The 23,053-nt window shown below is 35.3% G+C and overlaps 1 pseudogene; it reads left to right on the top strand.

Moving 5' to 3' along the window:
- Positions 1–4,584: 4,584 nt before the first annotated feature.
- Positions 4,585–23,053, top strand: part of LOC118670784 — a 115,953-nt pseudogene continuing 97,484 nt past the window's right edge.

The following is a 23,053-nucleotide window of genomic DNA, read 5'->3' as shown; positions in this document are numbered from 1 at the left end:
AAAAAGTGATTTTTCAAAAATGGAAAATATAATTACATGTATGTATTTTCATGTACACAATATTCCTGAGAGAGAAATTGAGAATATTGTAATATCTTGGATCTGATGATAATCTGGATGGTCTGGCTTCTATTGGGCTACTGTGTAGATTTCAAGTGTGCATTCTGTTAATCTCAGGTAGATTTGAGTACTTCCTTTTGCATCTGTTTTCATGATTGTGTCTCCTAAAGCCACATACTTTATTGAAAAGCACATCTTGCTTACCTGACTAAAAAGTGCAGTGAATCTCCTTTCACTCTAAGTATACTTGCTCAATATATTTAACAATAGACACATGTCTGATCAAAAACTGTAGCCCAAGTATTTACTTGTATACATAGTCTAAATGTTAGGCATTTAAATATTATGTCTATTATAGTTCAAAAGTCTCATGAGAAAACAAATTAAACAGTGTGTATTTCCCTTTAAGAAAACAATAGGACAACCTCAGCACTTTTAAAATTTCATAAGATCTGGGTGGCTTTCAGTAAAACTTTGGGGGCTTGGGTAGATATGACATTAAAGGGAAATGGTGAATGTGAGGGAAATAAGATGGTTCGAATTTAGCAAACCTTCCAAACAGGATGTATTCATTTCCAATCTATAGCCATTTGGCTGCTTGATTTTCTATATTTATTAGTACATCCAATAAATGACCCAAGTTCAGAATCCGCTTTCATCCTCTCCTTTCCCCATAATTTTTCTGCAGCTTCACAGATGCTCAGTGTGGAAAATGTACCTGCTATGTCACTGTGTTCTATCTTCTTTCTTGCCCTGAATCATCCCTCTTCTTTTAAATGACATGTTCTCTATGTCTGTTATTTATTGTTATGTATTCTCTATAATCTGTTATTTATTGTACTTTCAAAAAATGCCACAAGGCTGCCGTTAGTTTTGGTACTGCAGATTGCTTTGTCAAAGCAAACAAGTAGGGTCAGTAGATATCTTTAGAAGTCTCTAGACTCCAGGAACTAAGAACTGCGCGTCCTCCAGGATCAGGCAGTGACCAGCATTTTCATGAATGAGAGACATTTTAAAAAACATGATATCCTTTCTGAATTTTTATTTTAAATTACAAATATATTTTTTACCATCTGAAGGTCTATGTAAGACACTTCACAATTGCCCAGTGACTATAAAATTATGGTGTCACTCCACAAAAAATCCTTTACAGAAGCTTATTTTCAACAATACCATATATCATCCTCCGGATGCCACTGGCTGTAATCTCCACCATTTATTTTTTCTTGACTTCCGAAAGTACAGGAACCCAGCTCCTTGGAAAGGCATTGTTCACTTTCCCGCATTTAGAGCCCAAATCCTTTATTTTCCCCATTGAAATGATTGTTGTGTAAAGATAAATTGTATGTTAGCTCCATCTTTCAACTGGGTATTTTTCCTTCTACTTAACAGTTCTGCCAACCCTGTATGCCTGGGAACCTAACTAAAAATAGGTAAAATATTTTATGGAGAACATCATACATATTATCTCTATAGTTCAACCCAGGGAAATAAGTTTTTAAAAACTCCATATTAAGGATGATATTTTACTTTATAAGAAAAATTGATCCTACTGCTTAGTTATATGAAGTAAGCAATAGGAACATAAATACAATAAACATCACATACATACGGAATCTAAAAACATAGTCCTATGGAGAACCTTACAAAATATATCATTTGGAAATAGCTGTGATTACTCTAGAAAATATTAGCTATCACCAAATCAGCATTTTAAGAATTCTTTTAAAAGTTATTTAAAGTGTTCTGAAGGTATGCTTTTAATACAGTGATTTTCATATTTCTGTTGACCTAAGAACTAATTAAAAGAGAAATGTTAATTCCTTTCCACCAACTCACATAGCTCCTTTTTGTTTGCGTATTCAAGGTAGTTTTACTAACTCTCTGGTTGTTATCTTGGACTCTTGTACGTCTAGAAAATAGCAATCATCTGGAACCTGTGCTCTAACTGACTAATGTGGCACCATGTGCAAATTGGCAACCCACTGAAAAAAATTAATGCTAATAGTTTTATTTTACCATGACAATAAATATAGATAAGACCCTTGTATTTTACATGGAGTCAACTTGACACATTCTCTTACTCCTTTTGAATCAAACTGTTGGTTCACAAACTGGCCCTCGTGCATAGAGAGGAAGGCAATGAGAGACTGAAGAAAGAGGCAAAAACACTCCAGATTGGAAGGCAATGCGTTTGCAAGGGAACTTACATACTCACAAAATGAGTAGATCTTCAAATGGACCCTCCAGAATTTTAGAAGTTTATATAGAATCCTTAACTGGTTTCGGTCCCTTATACCATCCAGATGGTCTCCACATCTTACTCTCTCAAGGCAGCCTCCTTGGGACAGTTCCCACTGTGGGAACATTGGCCAGAACATACATTACAAGGAGGAGGCGGGCGTGAGGAGCCTCTCATGCCCTGGGTCCAGCTTTCAGGTCAATTGGAGATGGTGTCTTTTCCATTCCCTCCTCTAACACCAACCCCCAAGCCTTCCCAAAGGGAAAATTGTAGTTTTCAAATAATAGAGCAAAAAGATTAAGCAATCTTCTTTATCAAAAGCAGCAATTTTCAACCATTGTCATCTCATGGCACATATAAACTAATCACTACAATTCTTCAGCACACCCAAAAATATATTTTTGTCCAATCTGACAAAAATAATATGTATAATTTTGATTCATTCACACCGACAGCCATTGTTATTTTTTCTGTTGTTGTTGTTGTTTTATTTGACAATAGTCAGGTATTACTGCACGTCTTAAAAATTCTTATGGCACACCAGTTGAAAACTGCTGATCTAAAGTATCAGGGAATGGCCTGAGTTGGCTTTGTCTTTGGCTGTGGACAACTGAGAAGAGTGATTACCACAACTGTCAAGAAGTAGTAGTGAAAGGCATAGTTTCACCAGAAATATACATCACTTCAGAGCTTCTGTGAATACCCAGGGAGTCCTGATGTCCCATAGTAATGGATCAGAGAAGCATGAAACATATGTCAAACTGAAAGATTTTTTTCCTGTGAAGTTAAATAAAGGAGTAAGCAGTAGTAGTATGCATTTTATGAAGCTACCCATATTTCTGTATGTCTTTTTAAAAACTGGAGAATATTTCAAAATTGAAGGCTCAAATTATAGATTATTGTCATGTCACAATGCATTGCATATTTCCAAGAATCAGTACAACTTTTTCTCTGATTTAAAGGCCATAAAATTTAATATTAAAGTGAATATAGCATTTCATCTGATAAAAATTATTGGGCAAGTCACATTTAGTTAAATGAGGGAGAACTGAGCCTGCTTCAGAACACAGATGAATGCACTAGAGGTGCTTCCTGAATCCAGGAAATTATTATTTCCAACCTTGAACTTTTGAATGAACCAAAAAGTATATATCAACTACCAACTATCAACTGGATCATATATTTTATATAATAAAGTCATAACTAATATATGTTATTCCTTAAAATATAAAGTCACTACTGATTCATGACTGCTGAGAGATGCAAATAAGTAGGAAGCAAAATGTGGAAAGACTTAGAGATACCAGCAGAGTTGGAGAAAAAGAATATAAAAGATAATTTTTTTTCTAGTGGGTACAAGAAAAAGTGACTTTATGAAGACTTTTCCAGAGAGATCAAGGGTCAGGAGAGGGAATTTAATGTATGATTCCAGGTGTAGAAGCATGGAGTTCATTCAGTTGAATAAATGTTTATTAAGTATTAGGCATTGTAATGGGTAGCAGAAAAATGATGATAAATGCAATATTACTTTTGAGTTAAAAATCAGTTTCATTGATTATTATATTACAGAAGTGCTATATTAGTATATCAATTAAATATTCTAGCGTGCAAGTTGGAATATATTAACCTAAAATCACTTTAAAGTGTCAGTGCACTTGTTAACCTAAAAGAGGGTGGAGGTAGAGGCTTTCTGAGGCTGGTTAATATAGCAGATAAGAGACAATAGGGTTGTTAGCTGCCTTTTCTGGGATTTTCTGTCTTTCTCCTCAGGAGCCAGTCACCATAAAAATAGTACATTCCATGGCAACATCCAAGATAGCAATTGTTGGGGAGTGTTATGGGCTAAATTGTACCCCTCCCCTTTGTATGCTAAAGCCCTAACCCAGGGATGGGCAAACTTTTTGACTCGAGGGCCACAATGGGTTCTTAAACTGGACCGGAGGAGGGCCGGAACAAAAGCATGGATGGAGTGTTTGTGTGAACTAATATAAATTCAAAGTAAACATCATTACATAAAAGGGTATGGTCTTTTTTTTTTTTTTTTTTTTTTAGTTTTATTCATTTCGGCCCGCGGGCTGTAGTTTGCCCACGGCTGCCCTAACCCCTAGTACTTCAGAATGTGAGTGTATTTGGAGATAGGCCCTAGGAAGTGGTGTCTGAGTTCACATGAGGCCATGAGAGTGGGCCCTAGTCCAATCTGACTGGTGTCCATATAAGAAGATGAAATTTAAACACACAGACACTGGGGGAATAAAGGCATATTTAAGTAAAGAGGTAGGAAGATGGAGGCCTTCTGGGAGCCAAAGAGAGAGACCTCCAAAGGAGTCAACCTTGCTAGAACCTCGATCCTGGACTTCAGCTTCCAGGGCAGTAAGAACGTAAGTTTCTGTTTAAGCTACTTGGTGTGTGATGTTTAGTTATGGCAGTGCTAGAACACGAATATAGGGAGCATGTCAAGAAACAGGTCTTCCTTATCTTTCTCTTTTGTTTTACTGCGGAGTAAACACTTTCTCAGTCACCCTTAGCAGAGTTCCTGTCAGGTCCTGTTGGCTAAGCCTGGGTCACATGCCCATGGCCCCTCTGTAGCAGAAGAGGCTGCACTGCACCTGTAAATGTTTGGAATTTGAGCACAGTAAATGTGATGTGGATTTTTCTGGCAGAAAGGAAGAAAGAGGCTAGAAATTATAGTTGGGTTAAGCAACTAATCATTTATGTGACGGAGGATTCAGGGAGCACTAAGAGGGACATTTGCTCAAATGTTAAAGTTTATAAGAATTTGTGTAGTTTAGGAAAAAATGCCATGTTTCTTAATTATATGTAATTATACTTTATGCCTCTACTAGAAGTTTGTTGTCATCTCTAAACAAACACACTCTAAGAGTCTTCTGGTACTTCTTGGAGTTGTGGTGGCTTTGGTTTCAGGAAGCTACATATGGGATAGGTGGGGATTAGATTTAAAAAAAATGAGCTGATGAATAGATAAAGAAGACGTGATATATATGTGTGTATATGTATAGACACACACAATGGACTATTATGCAACAATAAAAAAAGAATAAAATCTTGCCATTTGTGACAACATGGATAGACTTAAAGGGTTTTATGCTTAGTAAAATATGTCTGACAGAAAAAGACAAATACTGTAAAGTTTCACTTATTGGTGGAATCTTAAAAAAACAAAGCATACCAACCAACAAAACAAAACAAAAACAGACTCATAGAAAGAGACCAAAGAGATGGATACCAGAAGGGAAGAGGAAGGAGGAATGGCTGAAAAAGATGAAGGGGAATATAGTTAATAATATTTTTATAAGGTTATGCAGTGACAGATGATTAGTAGAATTAGTGCGGTGATCACATGGTAAAATCTGTCAAATAACTACATTGTACAATTGAAACTAATATAGAAACATAATATTCTATACCAGCTCTACTTAAATTTGAAAAACAATGGAATGGAGTGCATTGTAGTAGAGGACACAAAATGGGCAAGGTCACAGAGAAATAAAATCCCATGGCAACACTGAGGAAATATAAGCTGTTCTATATTATTGCAGCTTGAAATACATTTTAAGGAGCAGTAGGAGCTAAAATGGGCCAGATTGACAGGGGCTGGTCATCATAGAACTAAAATAATGCCAAGTTTTATGGCTTGAGTAGATGCAAATGTCTTAATTACAATTAACATATACAGGAAGAAATAATACAGAAATAAAAGGTAAAAAAATGGTTTGGACATGTTAAGTATGAAATACTCCTAGAAGCAACTATTGCATGGAATACTGGCTTAGATTGTATGCATAGGTGAGTTCTAATTCTTTGATCTATTTTTGGGTATGGGACTGTAGGAATATTATTAATATCTCTAAACCTTAGTTTCATCATATGTGAGATTGACACAATAATATTTCTACTTGAATCTAAGGTTTTGTGAGGATTAAATATGAATATGAATGTTATAGTATACATTAAAGCTACATATGTTAATAAAGCTCATCTATTTTTCTTCTTTTTTCTTTCTATTTAATCTTCTCCTCATCTTTCTCTTTATTAAAATAAAGATGTCTACTGGATTATGTCTAAAACCACAAAGTAAGTCAGCTTTAAAGATAAATCAGGGAGAATGTCATAATAAAGTATTAAAATTATGAAAGTGGATGAGGTTCTCTGGATAGCATATCTAGAAAGTCAGAGAAGCAGTGACATTTTACAGAGCCAGGTGGAATGCTAATTTTTAAGGAAAAAGAGGAGAAAGGAATTTCCACTAACAGGTTTGAGGATGTTCAGAAAATAGTAGGCAACTTAAGGAAATGTTTTTATGTGATATCAAGATGTGAGGAATTTCAGGAAGAAATGATTAGGTATTTTTTTGTTTTGTTTTGTTTTTAAACACAATGGTTAGACTTGTATAGATCCTATATATAGCAGAAACTTAATTATGTTAAAAATGTTTAAAGACAGAAAAAGATAATAAAAACTATCCATTGAGTTTAGCATCTTGGAGTTTATTGCCAGAGAAATTTACCAGATAAGTAGGGGTCAAAAGGAAAGTGGAGACAGAGAATGTCTATCTTTTAGACTAAAAACTAATGACAAATACAGTAGTCATGAAACAGTGATATTTATCAATAGTCAGACTCTTTAAATTTTTTTAAATCTTTTGTTGGGGGGAGAGATATTAGCATATTTATAGGCTGAGAAGAATATAATATAAAAGATACAGGAAAATAAAAGAACAATGGAGAATCATTGATAGAGTTAAGGTTCAGTGAAAACAAGATGGATAGACTGTAGAACAGAGAACAAAGAAAATCAACAGTTTTTCAGAATCAACCAAAAAGGATGTAGAGGATTTATAAGTTTATAGAGGTGAGATAAAATAAGAAAATAATTATTTCTGTGGATCGCTGAGAATAAATACCAAATGTGTCTTGCATCTTCACCATTGAGAATTGGAAGTTACAAGTAGTTCCTCAGCCATTAAAACACATTCACTTCACTGCAGTGTTGCAGTGACTGGAGCATGCTGAAGGGCCAGAGAGTACATGTGTGCTAAGAGTTCCCTTGCTTGCAAGGGAGGCCCTGAAATGGTATGAGAGCCTAATGTAGGTAAACAGTAACATCGCTTCATGTCGCCTTCATTTGTCACCTAACTGAACACCCCCAATCTTAAGAGAGATGGTAGAAACTACAATGTAAAGTTTGTATAAGAGGTGAAAGTTAATACTAGGACTTATATCTTGTCATTAGAAGAGGTGATTATAAGTTGTAGCATTGTATTAGCACCTTGTTGTTCATATCTGAAGTAAAATATGATAGACCTAGCATGCCTTTTAGAGGTCAGCAGTGTTAGGTGGTAACTCAGCAGAATGGATGGCTCTTCTCTATCTTAGTTTACAACATGACCATTTGTTTGTTGCTAGTAGAATAAGTGTCTCTGGGTATTTGCTGAAAAAAAAAATACTTATCTAAGTTTGTTATGTACCATAGAGTGTGTGATACAATAATGAAGGAAGATAACCAATGGTTTCATGGTCTCAGCTTCATGCCCTTTCCTCCTTTCTGCATACTGCTCATGTTCTCTCTTTTTCAATTCTCTGTTTCATCCAAGAACATTATGATGAATTTTAATTAATTATTTAATATTCAAGAAAAAGTTTCTGGGAAAAGAAATTTTGGGGTGGAGCGAGAGATTGGCACCTTGTCAGGAACCAGTCTGAAAGATTTTAAATGAAATTCATCAACCCAACTTAAACCTTTGCTCTGTAACTTAGAGAATATTTTTTCTGAAAGGTCAGTCTCTGAAACCATACCCATTCACTATCTTTATTATATTTGTTTATAGGAGACAGTCTTTCCAGTGGCTTTCAAGTTTCGATACCTTCTGATCCTTCTGACTTCTACTTCCGACTACTCTTACGCTCTTCTATTGCTGGCCCTCTTGAAGGTTCTGGAGCCACCAAGCTCACTTCTGACCAAGGGGATTGGCGTTTACAGCTTTCTCTGCCGTCAGTGTTCCCTTTTCAGGTATCCTAATGCCCAATTTCCTTCCTCACTTCCTCCAGGTCACGTCCATATGTTACCTTATTGGCAAGGCCTTCCCTAAAGGGTATTCTGTATCTCTCCCCATGCCCAGCACAACTTGTTATATTTGCCTTGATTTATTTTTCTCCATAGCATGCCTCACTATTAGATAGATATATATTTTTTAAACTTTTTACTTTTCTTTTCCTTTGATAATGAAAGTTCTAAATCTCATGAGGGCAAGGTCTTCTCTGTTTTGTTCAGCATTATTTTCCCAGCACTTATTGTAGGGTCAGCAATGGTAAATTTTTACTGAATGAGAATGAAAGTGAATATTGATAAATAAAATGATGATTTATCATATTCATATAAATCAGTTCATATATGTAAATTACTTTAACATGATTAATAATTTTGCCTGAGTATAAGAGTAAAATGAAAGAGGCGCAACGGCAACTTCTTTCTACCAAATCATAGATTAGAAATGTCCCTCCACTAGCCCAAAAGAATCTCTGTGCATTTGTGAATAAAGCTCCCTTTCTTCAAAGCATATTACTGTATTCTGCAGGATGACTGTCATGTTAACTATATAAATCCATAATAACTACAATAGAAAAGGTGTATCCTGGAATTGGACAAAGCACCTTAGTGTGTGTGTGTGTGTGTGTGTGTGTGTGTGTGTGTGTGTATGTGTGTGTGTGAGAGAGAGAGAGAGAGAGGGAGGGAAGGAGAGAGAGGGAGAGAGAGGGAGGGAGAGAGAGGGAGAGAGAGAAAGAGAGAGAAAGAGAGAGAGAGAGAGAGGAGAGAGAAAGAGAGAGAAAACTCCAGTTAAAATCTTTCAGCTAATTCTGAACCAGAGTTAAAGGATGACATATATTATCATCTCCAAATTTATGACCCTTGAATTTTAAACAAGTTTTGATAATCAAAACAATGACACTAGAAACAAATACTCTTTTTTAAATTTTAAATTTTTATTTGCGGTATGTATGAAAAGGGATTTTTAAGAGAATAATTAAAATTTTGGTATATAATTCATCTATTCAGGAATAAAGAATGTATTTGGTTCCAAAATACATAATTAATATATTCCAAAAAAATGTAAAATATACTTCATGCAGGTGTTAAAGTATTGTATTAGTAGTGAATTAATCTAAACTATTAACATCTTAAAAGATCTCAATATTCTTAATGTAATTTAAATTGCGCTTTCTATAGGCAAACCATACTGTATAACCAGTTATACGAAATCTCTTCATGTTTTACAATATGACACATGATGCTCTTACAAAATTTCATATTAACTCCTTTCAGAAGGAAATAAATACATATATTTTCAGGTGCAATAGTGGCATGGTAGGGCAGATCCTAAAGTAATGAATCAGTCCTTTTAAAACTTGCCTCTATTTCTCACCTATTGAGAGTGACAAAATCCTAAATTTGAAAGAGGTCTCCAGAGATACACAAATTCTGTGCAGTAACTAGAATTGAGTCTCTTAGAGGAAATTGAAATATCATTAATAGAGAAAAACATCTTCTAAGAGTGTGTATCAATTCAACACTTCAGTTCCCAATCCTGCAATAAATGGAGATTGCTACATTTATCTCTGATCTTATTATTTAGGGTCTTGTAATTCAAAGGAATACATGTACTTCTTCTATATTGGTTACTAAAGTAGTTTTTACAGAACTGCTTTGTAAGTTCTGAAATTCCATTACCACTAAGTAATAGTGCACAAGGTATGTTGGTAGATAGGTAAGGAGATTTTAGGGGTTATCAGTGCCATACTTAATTCAGAAATGGGACATGTCTCTTGCCACTTAGGTGAGAAAGGAAAAATCATCCAAACTTTTCTATATTTTTTCCACACAAAAGAGATTGACATTAAATAAAGAGTGTTGGAATATATAGGAAATGATTTTAAGTATCTGTTAACAGCATTACAATATTAGTCATTTTAATTGAGTAATTACAGCTCTTTATAAAAGATCCAATCTTCTCCAAAATTTTATGTCTTGCTTTTTACATGAAATTGTATAGCAGATAATAGTATTGAAAGAAAATTGATTGAAAGATATTCCTAGAGTGTATGAAACTAAGTATCAATTCTATGAACAATAAAATAAAAAGCAAAACATAAAATGGGCAGTATTTTAGAAAATAGGGCAAAAAATATCCCCTCCCCACGTCAAAATATGTAAAATTGTGATTCTGAGTGTTCTTTTTATTAATTATTGACATTAAAAGAGTGATTTAATTTTCAGGATGTCACAATTATTTTACCATTAATAATTATTAAGAACCAAAATGTATAAATGTCTTTTTAATCAATAAGAGAATTTTTATACATATATTTATAATTACTTCAATTTCACTCAATTGCCTTAGAGTATGCTTTATTTATTGGTAGAGAAAAATATTGAGTTACTGCTCATATGTCATAAGAATTAAATAATAGATAACTATTGTATCAATTTGTTTTTGCTGTGTCAATTCCAAAAGTCAGTGGCATCCTATCTAATAAAGAGGGAATATGCTAATTGACTGCCACACCCTCAAAGATGGCAGCGCCCAGTACCCTCAGCCCCCCAGGTGCCCAGGGCCGCCCGAGGCTCAGGTAACCAGGGCAGGCTAAGGCTTGTGCTGCCAGCAGTGGCAGCAGCACAGGTGTGATGGGGGGTTGCCTTCCCCTGATCTCTGGTTGCCTCCCGCCCCTGAGGGCTCCCAGACTGTGAGAGGGGGCAGGTCAGGCTGAGGGACCCCCACCTCCAGTGCATGAATTTTCATGCACCGGGCCTCTAGAACAGTAATAAACATGTATTTCTCATGTGTCTGTAGCTATCAGCTGATGTCAACAGGATTTTGTTGAGCTTGACTCGACTCACTCATTTATCTGTTCACTGTTTCTGCTATATTTTATCTTTCTCCAAGGATTAGTAGACTAGTGTAGAAATATTCATTCCACTGCAATGGCAGAGGTCAAGCAGAAACATTGAAAGGTCCTTGAATAAGTGGGTACTGATTTAAAAGTCAAAAATCTTGATTTTTGGAAGCCTCCTTTGCAAGGATTTTATTTTTATTTTTTAATTTTTTGAATATATTTTATTGATTTTTTACAGAGAGGAAGAGAGAGGGCTAGAGAGTTAGAAACATCGATGAGAGAGAAACATCCATCAGCTGCCTCCTGCACACCCTCTACTGGGGATGTGCCCACAACCAAGGTACATGCCCTTGACCAGAATCGAACCCGGGACCCTTCAGTCCGTAGGCCGATGCTCTATCCACTGAGCCAAAGCAGTCAGGGCTGCAAGCATTTTATAGCTGACCTGGCATCCATCTTTGAAATGTGAAGTACATTTTACCTGTTTTATTTTTGTTGGTCTTTGAGGCTATAACTAAAAATTGAAAGAGAACAAGTTGGATGTTCACATTGTTTTATATCAGGTAATCTTTGGAACTATGGAAGAAGCTGAACATAATGAAATGCAGGTTAGAGTTGATGTCAGAAGATCTGGGTTTCACTCTTTATTTATTAAAGTTGTGAATTCTTGGTCAAGTCCCTTAGAATGTTTTGATTCCCAATGTGTGCGTTTGTCAAATGGCAGTTTTTATAATATTAATAACATAATATATAAAAGGATTTTATATAAATAAATTACTATAAAGTATATAATTTCATCCTAAGCAAAAAAATGTTTATTAACATCATAGGATTGTCTCAAGACTAAAATGTGGTTATATATACAAATACATGTTGGATAGTCTTAAGTAGTATACAGATTTAGGTTTTTAATAAGAAGAACTATTATTCAGCATTAAGTTTATGATGCTATTGTTTTTAAAAATTGCTGTTATATAATTATCCTTTTGTTTAGATCACCTTTTCTTGATATCAGTTTTAGAGCTTTATATTTTATAGAATTCAGAATAAATAAATAAAATGTAAAAATTAATCCTTTATGTCCTATATAGCATCTACATTAAAAAGAGTAACAGGTCAACTGCTTATTCAATTTGTGTAAATAATACACATTTCTCTTGTTTTAATATCATTTTATGTTTTTAAGGCCTCTGAATCATGTTAGCCATACCAAAGTTATCTCAGTATCTTTCTTCTGCCCCGAATTGTTACATGACTACAGCCATAAACATCGTATGGTTTTCTCACCTATTTACTGTTCAGTAGTCTCATTTCAAAGGACATTCTCATTATATGACAGACACCATACACTATGTTAATTATGACCTAGATAAAGGTCATTGCAAAGACTGTCACAACATCCTATCAGGTATTCTGGGATACAGGGTTTTGTTCCTAGGGCTATGTAGATGGCTTGAAGTGTTGTTCTCCATTATGAACACTTTCACCAATTTATAAAGATAATGTGACAAAAACTAAGAGAAATTATGCTTTTACTTGAGATTGTAAAATATCATTTAAAAATATAGCTAGCCCTAGCTGGATTGCCTCAGTGGAAAAGAGTGTCAGCCCATGGACTGAAGAGTCTTCAGTTTGATTCTGGTTAAGGACATGTACCTCATTTGTAGGCTCCATCTCCGTGAGGGAGGCAACCAATCCATGTGTTTCTCTCATGTCAATGTTTCTCTCTCTGTCTCCTTTCCACTCTCTCTCAAAGTCAATGGAAAAATACCCTTGGGTGAGGATTAACAACAACAATAAACAAGCATAGCTAAGTAGTTACACATATAATCACATTTAATATTTAAAATAAATCTAGGTAGTAGTATTCAATTTTAGAGATGGGCTAGAGGTAAAAGCATTGAAGGTCCCAAGAAGATCAAATAAATTGCTCACGGCCACTTAGTAAAAATCAGAGCCAGAATTTCAACTTTGGTCTCTTGATTCTGAAGCCCATTATCTTATACTCTTTATGTGTTGCAGCTTTTGATTTAAAAAAATCAACATATGACAGGTGCTGGTGGGAAAGGAGACTGGTGCAGCCACTATGGAAAACAGTATAGCGGTTCCTCAAAAAATTAAAAATGGAGCTTTCATTTGACCTAGTGATCCTATTTCTAGGAATATATCCTAAGAATCCTGAAACACTAATCAGAAAGAATGTATGCACCCCTAGAGTATTCATAGCAGCATTATTTATAATAGCTAAGATCTGGAAACAGCCAAAGTGCTCACTAGTAGATGAGTGGATAAAAAGCAGTGGTACATTTACTAGTACACAATGGAACACTCTGCAGCTATAAAAAAAGAAGGATCTCTTAGCTTTTGAGACCACATGGATGGACCTGGAGAATGTTATGCTATGCAAAATAAGCCCGTCAGAGAAAGGCAAATATCACATGATCTCACTTATATGTAGAATCTAAGGAACAAAATAAATTGACTAACAGAACAGGACCACAGACATGGAAACATGAAACAGACTGACAGATCTCGGTGGGGAGGTCAGAAGGAGGGCTGGAAAAGATTAACCAAAGAATTTATAAGCGTGTGTGCAATAGGGGAAAGCCTGTGAGAGGACGGGTGGAAGGGGGCCGCAGGGGTAGAGGGGGGACATCTATAACACTCTCAACAATAAAATACATTTTAAAAGATTATGCATAAAATACTAAAAAAGAAACCACTTTAGAAAGCTGAGTTCCCATATTAAATCACAGTTTTAACATATAAATTGAAGTTTAGGGCATTTATTTTTTTTCCTTGATAAGAGAATCACTGAATCACTACCTACTATATGTTTTATAAAGAATAGATTGAAGTATTATCTATAAATTATGAAGGACTTCCCGTGCACTGAGCTTTTCCTCACAGTAGGCAATCCTCACAGTAGACTTAGAATGTAAATCCTATTATTTTCCACATTTTAGGATTGATGAAACCAAGGATTATATGGAGATTTGTTGCCATAGAAGCATTCTGGATTTTATTCTAAACTGCAGGAGAAACCACTGACGGTTTGATTAGGGGATGACAGGATCTGTTTGAAGTTCGAAATGTGTCATTTTGGTGAAGGACTGGTCCCTAGAGGGGACCAGACTCCACAGGGAGGCTGGATAGCAGGCCATGGCTGCAGTCCAGGTAGGAGACAGTTGCATATGGACTGGTGGTAAGAGTCAGATTCAGAATGTATTTCAAAGCCAATTCTAACGGGATTTGCTGATGGATTGGATAAGGGTTACAAAAGAATTATAATTTAAGTATGTCACAAGATTTTTGCTTTGGCTGTTGGATAAATGGAGATTCTGAGAGGCTGAACATTGATGATGAGAAGGTTTGAGGGAAAATGCAAGGGATTAGTTGCAGACACATTTATATTCAGATGAATATCCAAGAAAGCTGAACACTTTCTTAAATATTAGATACTCTGCTACACAAACCGCTTAGCAAACAGAATCTGTTGGTTAACAGAACATATAAAAATGTTTGGCCACTGATGACTGAAAATCGTTTTCCCTATAAGACACTAATTCTCCCATTACCTTTATTTTTAGTATTATGACAAAAATGGGAAAAGGAAATTATGCTTGAGAAGGATTAAAATTATGATATAATGTCTCTTTATGGGGAAAAATTTATAGGCAACTCATCCTCTCACTAGCAAAACCCAAAAAAATCCTTATGGTTTAAAAACTGTGAAATAAAAAAGGATTGAAAGCTCATCTTATGTTAGAGAAAAAGTTACCTAAACGTGCATTTCTCGGGATAATCTTTTGAGCAGAGGGGTGAGGTAAGAGATAATTACATTTGGCTATGCCAAAAATAAAATAAAGTGAAATAAAATTCCATTTTTATTCCAGTGTGGGTGTTGCATTTCAGGGGGAAAAGAAATTCTAGAATTTATTCATGAAATTTTGAAGTTCCAATACTTTAATCAAATTGTGAAAAGTATTTTAAACTTCTTATAGTGCAGTCCTTCTCATGTGTAATTTAAAAAATAAGCCTTAAAATCAGCGTGCCCTGTGCCTTTACCCATGAACTCTTCCCTGGAATTTATCTTAAGGAATTTGTAATTGATAGTTACAAGGATGTTGACCATAGCACCTCTTTAAGAAAAAAGAAATGGAGTAATACTGGCCTTTGAAATATTTTGTATTCATATTATAGATTGCTGTGGCTGCAATAAGATTGATTTTGTAGGAATGTATCTAATATATCATGGAAGAACACATTTTTAACATATAAATGATGAAAATATTAAAGGGCAAGCTATTTAATTTTATAGAGTTTTTTTTTTTAAGTAAGTATACAGAAGATTCTCCAAGGATGTATATCAACATGCTTTATGTAGTTGCTGAGCAAGGAATTTAGGGCAAATGGGATTTTTGTAGCATTTTCTGTACATTCAAATACTTCTATATTATACATTAATTCTGGTTTAAAAAAAGCATTACCACTTGTGATAAAGCATCATGGTAATAGAACATTAAACTTGATGTAAATGATCCAGGCTTTATCCCAGCTCTACAACAGTAGTCAGTCTAACCGAACCTTAGCTCCTTCATTGCAAATAATGTGTCACATAAATCCATGATGAAGTAAAACATACATGTGAACACTCCATTAAGAAATATTTATTTCACTTTTCAGCCTTCCAACAATGCTTGAGGTAGCTATTTATATCCACCTTTCCCAGATGAGGAAGCTAAATTTTATCAAGGTTAATGATGTGGTTCACGTCTGTATTTGAATTTACATTAGTGTGACTTCAGAGCCTTTGGGCTCCACTCAGCTGTTGGAAGAGGTAAAACAATAAAACAGTAGCTATATCATTATAGATGAATAGAATTAAAGGAGCAATAGAAGATGAGGCATAGTGGAAGAGATTTAAAACAAGTTGTCTCTTGAAAGCTAAAGAGAATAAATAGGGAATATAAGATGGATAATGGGTTGGACTCATTATAATAGTCAATTGATTTAGATTACAGTGAGTATAGTGCTAGTGGCATAAGCCAGAACTAGGAAAGACATTTCTTCCATAAATCTGTACTTCCCCCTATCTCTGATCTCAAAGACATTGTACAAATTCTCACATTAGCATGGACTCTCTTCATTCAAGATAGTTCTCTCACTTTTCAATGTTTATCCAAACAATGAAAAACTTTCCTTAAATCAAATTAAGCACTAAGAATATTTTGGGGGAAAAATTATCCTAAAATATTAAACCTTTAATGAATCACATACATGAAAACAATTTGTTTTTTTTTCTTTCTTTATTGATTAAGGTATTACATATGTGTTCTTATCCCCCCACTGCCCCACCCCACCCCCACACTCATGCCCTCACCCCCCTAGTGTCTGTGTCCATTGGTTATGCTTATATGCATGCATACAAGTCCTTTGGTTGATCTCTCCACCTTACCCCCACCCTCCCCTACCTTCCCTCTGAGGTTTGATGGTCTGATCGATGCTTCTCTGTCTCTGGATCTGTTTTTGTTCATCAGTTTGTGTTGTTCGTTATATTCCACAAATGAATGAGATCATGTGATATTTATCTTTCTCTGACTGGCTTATTTCACTCAGCATAATGCTCTCCAGTTCCATCCATGCTGTTGCAAATGGTAAGAATTCCTTCTTTTTTACCACAGAGTAGTATTCCATTGTGTAGATGTACCACAGTTTTTTAATCCACTCATCTGCTGATGGGCACTTAGGCTGTTTCCAAATCTTAACTATTGTAAATTGTGCTGCTATGAACATAGGGGTGCATATGTCCTTTCTGATTGGTGTTTCTAGTTTCTTGGGATAAGAATAAAATAAGTGTCTAAGATTTGCAAAGATGTACACTGTCCAATAAGAACCACAGGAAGCTAAATTTGAAAAAAATACATTGTAATGAATAGGTTATTCTTTCATGGCTCTGAAGAATCATGAATCTGAAAATTACATATTCTTTTCCTCTGCATTCACTTCTTTTTTTAATTTAAATTACTTATTGTTGAAAGTATTACATATGTCTCCTTTTTCTGCCATTGACCTCTCGCTGGCTGCCCCCGCCCCGCCCCCCCAGCACATGTCCCCATCCCCCTAGTGACTGTGTCCTTTGGTTATGCTTCTATGCATGGATACAAGTCCTTTGGTTGATCTCTTACCGTCCCCCCCCCCCCCACCTCCCACCCTCCCTTCTCTCAGAGGCTTGACGGTCTGTTCGATGCTTCTATGTCTCTGGATCTATTTTAGTTCATCAGTTTATGTTGCTCATTATATTCCACAAATTAGTGAGATCATGTGATATTTAATCTCTGCACTCACTTCTAACTCTGGAAGGCCCTCACCTCACGTTCACTGATTAAAAGACATGCTTTAGTAAAACCTCTCCTTGGCGTAGCCTATGAAACAGAGTGAGTGATTGCTCTGATGTTAAATTAGTGATAGATGAGTCATAAAGCTTCAGGAGGTTGAGTTCCTTTTCTTCATCTGAACTGTGATTGATGAAAAAAATAAGGCTAGAAAACATGTGAGAAATCTTTATCTTATGAGAGGTCCGGTACTTGTATTTCAGCCTCTGGCTTTAAAATGTTTAAAAATGTGAAAAATTGTATTCTTGTATTTCTAATCACTATATTTTTTGTTTAAAATTCATTGAAAAAAAAACACACACACTTTTTTTTCTCCTCTCACAAAGTTGCCTAATATTCATAATTTTTAAGATGTACTATAAGAAAAATACAATCTTATATTCTGATTCTGGGTAGGACTACAAAAATAACATTGGATTCTCCACAGTCTCTCTCTCTCTCTCTCTCTCTCTCTCTCTCTCTCTCTCTCTCTCTCTCTCTCTCTCTCTCTCTTGTCCCCACTCCCCCACTCTTAGGCACATACCCTTTGCTTTCTTCCCCTAAGCTCCAAGGGCCTTCTTTTGCCTCTATAATTTGTTTCCTTAGTCTACTTAGTCTAAGTAGCCTAGCTGGATTCTCTGCTCAATGAAATATATGAATAAAGAATAAAACAAAATAAAATAAAACAGAAGAAAAGGCAAGAAGGAAGAAAGAAAGGAAGGAGCTCTTGTTTGATTTTCTCTGCCTACTTTTGGAGAAGCATGTCTCTTTCTGAGCCCAATTTCTAACTACATAGGAATTGGAAATAAACATTCCTGGTGCAATAGAAATTCTTCTAACATTTGTTATTAATAAACCTATTGATGTGTTAAGAATTCTACTAGAAATTCTGATTTTCAAAAATCAAACACTTGGATTAGCCAATAAAATGTGTAGCTCATGTGATAAGGGAAACCATCATAAATAAGAAAACATTCTTTAAAAAATCTTACAAAGCAACAGATTCTTTTAGTAGCAGTGGGCATAAAGTTTTGAAAGGATGTCAGTAGAGAAGTTTGATGAGGTGAAAGACACCTCTTCATAGTTAGAATACCGTAGAGAAGAGAATGGCACATTAATTACAACATCAACTCTGTGCCCAATATCTTCTTCTTCTATTCCTTTGATATTTATTATCTGATATTTATAGACAAAAAATCCACCCCATTTAATTCATATTCTCTTATTCTTATGATCTCAAATGTACTGAGCTTTCTAAGGAGCCCCAGTCACTCTGTATTATGCACATGCATCTTAGGATTCATTTGCATCTTCTGATTTTATTTCCTAAGATAAAGTTTTACAGCCTAAAATATGTCTTTCCTATTATAGACCAGCCCCATGTATAATTTTAGTAAAGTAATACGTTACTGTGTTTACTTCTTCAAATACACAACTTCTGCTGGACTGTAATTCTCTTGACAGCAAAACCCACCAACTAATAATTTTATATTCTCAAGATATGTTTAACATTAGAAAAAATATAGGATAGGTTAGTACATCTAGAACTTAACATTTTACTGCTTCCTCACCTTTCCCCAACTCAAGCGGTACTGAGTTATTCAATACATGCAGTTATGAGTGTATATCAAGGGTGAATTTTAGCAAGATTAAAACACTGCTGCTGCTTTCCTCGAGTTGAATACATCTGATCGGCAACTTATATTGCGAACAGTAAGGGATTACCCCCGGCTGAGAGAAGGCGAGAGAAAGAAGTCTGTTTCAGATGGCACAGGGTGATGTTAGCCTATATTCCAGAGAGAAAAATCCATACATAGCTTCTCAAATGATTTCTGCATCAAATAAATGTAAAGGAAATAGATGAAACCGAGGTGACTTGAAAGGGGGGTGCCCACAGGGATAATGACAGCCTCAGGGTTATTTTGCAAGTGAAAGATTGACTGGGGACCACATTAAAACTCCAACACTCCCCCTGCCATTTCTCACCAATGCGTACAATTGTGGCAAAACTCTAAAAAGAGATAGGAATGTCCAGAAAATACTGAGTTATTTGTTGTGATTTTAAAAATGTTACGCTGCTTGGCCAGAAAAATGAGGACTCAGAGATACTCGTTTTGAATTATATACAAATAAAAGATTCCATTTGTTCACAAGTGACTTTGTGAATTGAGTATTAAGCCCACTGCACTTTCTAGGAGACTGGTTCAGAGAGGGCACACAGAAAATACTAATATTGAAATTCTGTTTATAAAGGTGGTGATTGTAGACTGTTTTAGAATAGCACAGTAAATTTTGCGTCTTCCTAAATCTAAACAAACAAACAAACAAAAAAACAATGCCAACCAGTACAACTTAATGTTTTTTCGGTCTATCACCTTGTTTGCTTGTTTTTATTGTGTATTGGTTGTTTACACTTTCTTGTGACCTTTTTATTTTTCTCTTTCAAAAAGTGTGCCCACACCACCTACCCTGTGTTCGTTCAGTAAAGTTTCAGATTGCTAATTCATCCGCCATCAGCCTACTGGAAATGGAAATCCTCCCATACTTGTTATCATTTTTTTTTTGCTGAAAATTCACAATTTAAGTCACCCCAAATTCTTATTTTAGAATGTACCAAGTTGATGCTCCCTGGCTCATGTGAATAGAGAAAGAAAACCCATAGCTTTTTAAGGAGACTGAAGAGTTTAAAAAGAGACTAAGCTAAGCCAGATTTAATGTAATAAATGTAAAATGAATTAAATATAAAAGAGCAAGTCAGTTCTCAACCTTTTAAAAATTAGACTAGGATTAGTAGAGGGAAAAGGGGTGGGGAGAGGTAGAAGAGGGTAAAGAAGGGATAAATGCTGATGTAAGGAGATGACTTTGGGTGGTGAACACCCAATACAACATACAGATGATGTATACCCAAAACCTATATAATTGTATTAACCAATGTCACCCCAATAAAATTTTTTAAAAATTAAAAATTAGAGCAGCATTTTTTAATTGATTATAATAAAAAACCTGATGTAATATTTTCTATGTGGAGGCTTTAATATTGAAATTATTTTAATATTAAGTAGAATTATGAAATATTGCTAATAAATGGAAGCTGGCATTTCTGTTACATATTCTTATCTATAATTTTTTTCTGTGAAAAACATGAGCTAGGCCCTAAAAGAGCAATAGTCTATTAATCAGTTAAGTATCCTATATCCTCTTAGTTCCCAGTACCTACTTCTCACAGTACTTAATACAATTTTAATTATATTATTAAATGTGTAATTTAAACCTTAATATCTCTTTCTCCAACAAAAGTAAGTGTTTACGAACACTGCTATATCTCCCACATCTAGCAGCTTCTTGGTAAATAATTTTTGTTTATTATTTTTGTTTTTTATTTTTATTTTTTGTTAATCCTCACCCAAGGATATTTGGATATTTTTCCATTGATTGTTTTAGAAAGTGCCCCCCCCCCCTGCCTTTTTTTTCAATCCTTACCAAAGAATATTTCTCCATTGTTTTTTAGAGAGAATGGAAGAAAGAGGGAAAGACAGAGAGAAATATCGACGTGAGAGAAACACATCGATTGGTTGCCTCCTGCATGGGTTAGGGCCAAGGATGGAGCCTGCAACCAAGGTGCATGCCCTTGACCGGAATGGAACCTGGTACTCTTCAGTCTGAAGGCCAGTGCTCTATCCACTGCGCCAAACTGGCTAGGGCTGGGTAAATAATTTTTGAATGAATGATACTGAGACTCCAGGAAGTTAAATCATTTTCCCAAAGAATACAACTAGCGTGACAGAGTCAGGATGAAGTGCTCATTTCGTTTGTTTATTTTCCTCTCAACACACACTGCTTTTTATTACCTGAAGGAAGGGAAAGCAGCAATTGATGTTAAAGTCACCTGCTGGCTCTACAAAGCAGGTAGGTTTTTTTATTTATTTTCATTTTTTGTTAATCCTCACCCAAAAGTATTTTTTCCATTGATTTTTATAGAGTGTGGAGGGGGGGGGGCAGGGAAGGGGGAGAGAGAGAGAGAGAGAGAGAGAGAGAGAGAGAGAGAGAGAGAGAGAGGAATTGGTCACCTTCCACACGCACCCAGCCAGAGTCAGGCATCCCGGGTGCACAGAACAACACTCTAACCATTGAGAACACTGGCCAGGGCAGCGGGTAGATTTATTTATTTTTCACAGTGAGTGGTGAGATCAATGCAGGCAGATTAAGCCTTTCCAACAAATAAACTTCTGTATGTGGCTTTGGTTCCATTCCCTCTGTGTATTTTATTTATTTATTTTTAAAAAATGAACTGCTTTTCCCTCATCACAGAGGCCAGGAGAGTTGAGCACCTCACCTAAGGAATTAATCTCAGTGGAAAGCAATTATTTCAACTTGCAGACCGGTCTTACTGCTCAAAGGCGATCATTAAAAAGCACATTGGACATGTTTTACTTGAAATTTTCCATATGTATTTTTTTCTTTATGAAACCTGTCTTTCTTAACTCCAAAACATAAAGAAATAAAATAAAAAGAGAGCCTTAGAAAGGCATGGGATGTGAGATGTGATAAATGTGAACTAAGTATATATGTACTACATAACCTTATATTAAATGGAAATATATATGTTCAACAAATCACCTGAAGAATGTGTTAGATATTATAATATTTCTCATAAAAATATCAAGATTCCTAAAATATTAAATTAAAACCTTATATATTATATCAAATACTTAGTGACGAGACGTAGTTATTTTATTTTGAATTTCTTACCCAGGCAAGTCAAATTTTAATACAAACTTATATATCATTAAAATGATATACAATAACCTTCCACCATAACATATTGCATATTTTACTTATGGAAAATTCTTCTTTACCTGCGCATAAGAATGTGGTAACATAATTTGCACAAAGCGGGCTGTATCCTGATTAGTTCTTTACTCTTTATGATAGTGAGGATATTTTCGATCTGAGATTTTTCCATTTGACCTCATTTTCATCTGTCTCTGTGGTCTGCACTTCTTAGCTCACGTAATAAAGGCTGGGCCACTGTGGTACTCCTAAGTGGTTACTCCGAGCTGAGCAGAGAGTGGCATTCCCCCAGACTGTGCTGTAGAGCGTGGAATTCTTCAATTATTTTGACATCTTTTCTTTGTCATTGTTTGTTTGTTTTAAATGAGTGGTCACAGAAAGTCATCATAGATCGTTATTCGGATGGTTCTGGCGTGCTGACTCCTAAACAACCTTCCGTATGTGGCTCGGTAATGGGGTGCATTTCGTATTCTCTCTAGGCTCAAGAGGGCAAGATCTGAATATAGAGGGCAGCTGAAGATAAACAAAGAAATAAAATGGCTCTGAATGTTAATGTAAAGTAATAACTCCATTTCAAGAGAGTTGACCTTGGTAATTATGTGGTTGGAATATGTTCCAGTTAGGAAAATGCTTCTTTTTCTCCTTGCAGTTTAGACTGTTCTGTCTCAGAGAAATACTAG

Source organism: Myotis myotis, unplaced genomic scaffold (assembly GCF_014108235.1).
Source record: "Myotis myotis isolate mMyoMyo1 unplaced genomic scaffold, mMyoMyo1.p scaffold_m19_p_16, whole genome shotgun sequence".
Classification (NCBI taxonomy): domain Eukaryota; kingdom Metazoa; phylum Chordata; class Mammalia; order Chiroptera; family Vespertilionidae; genus Myotis; species Myotis myotis.
This window is presented reverse-complemented; position numbering and strand designations above follow the sequence as displayed.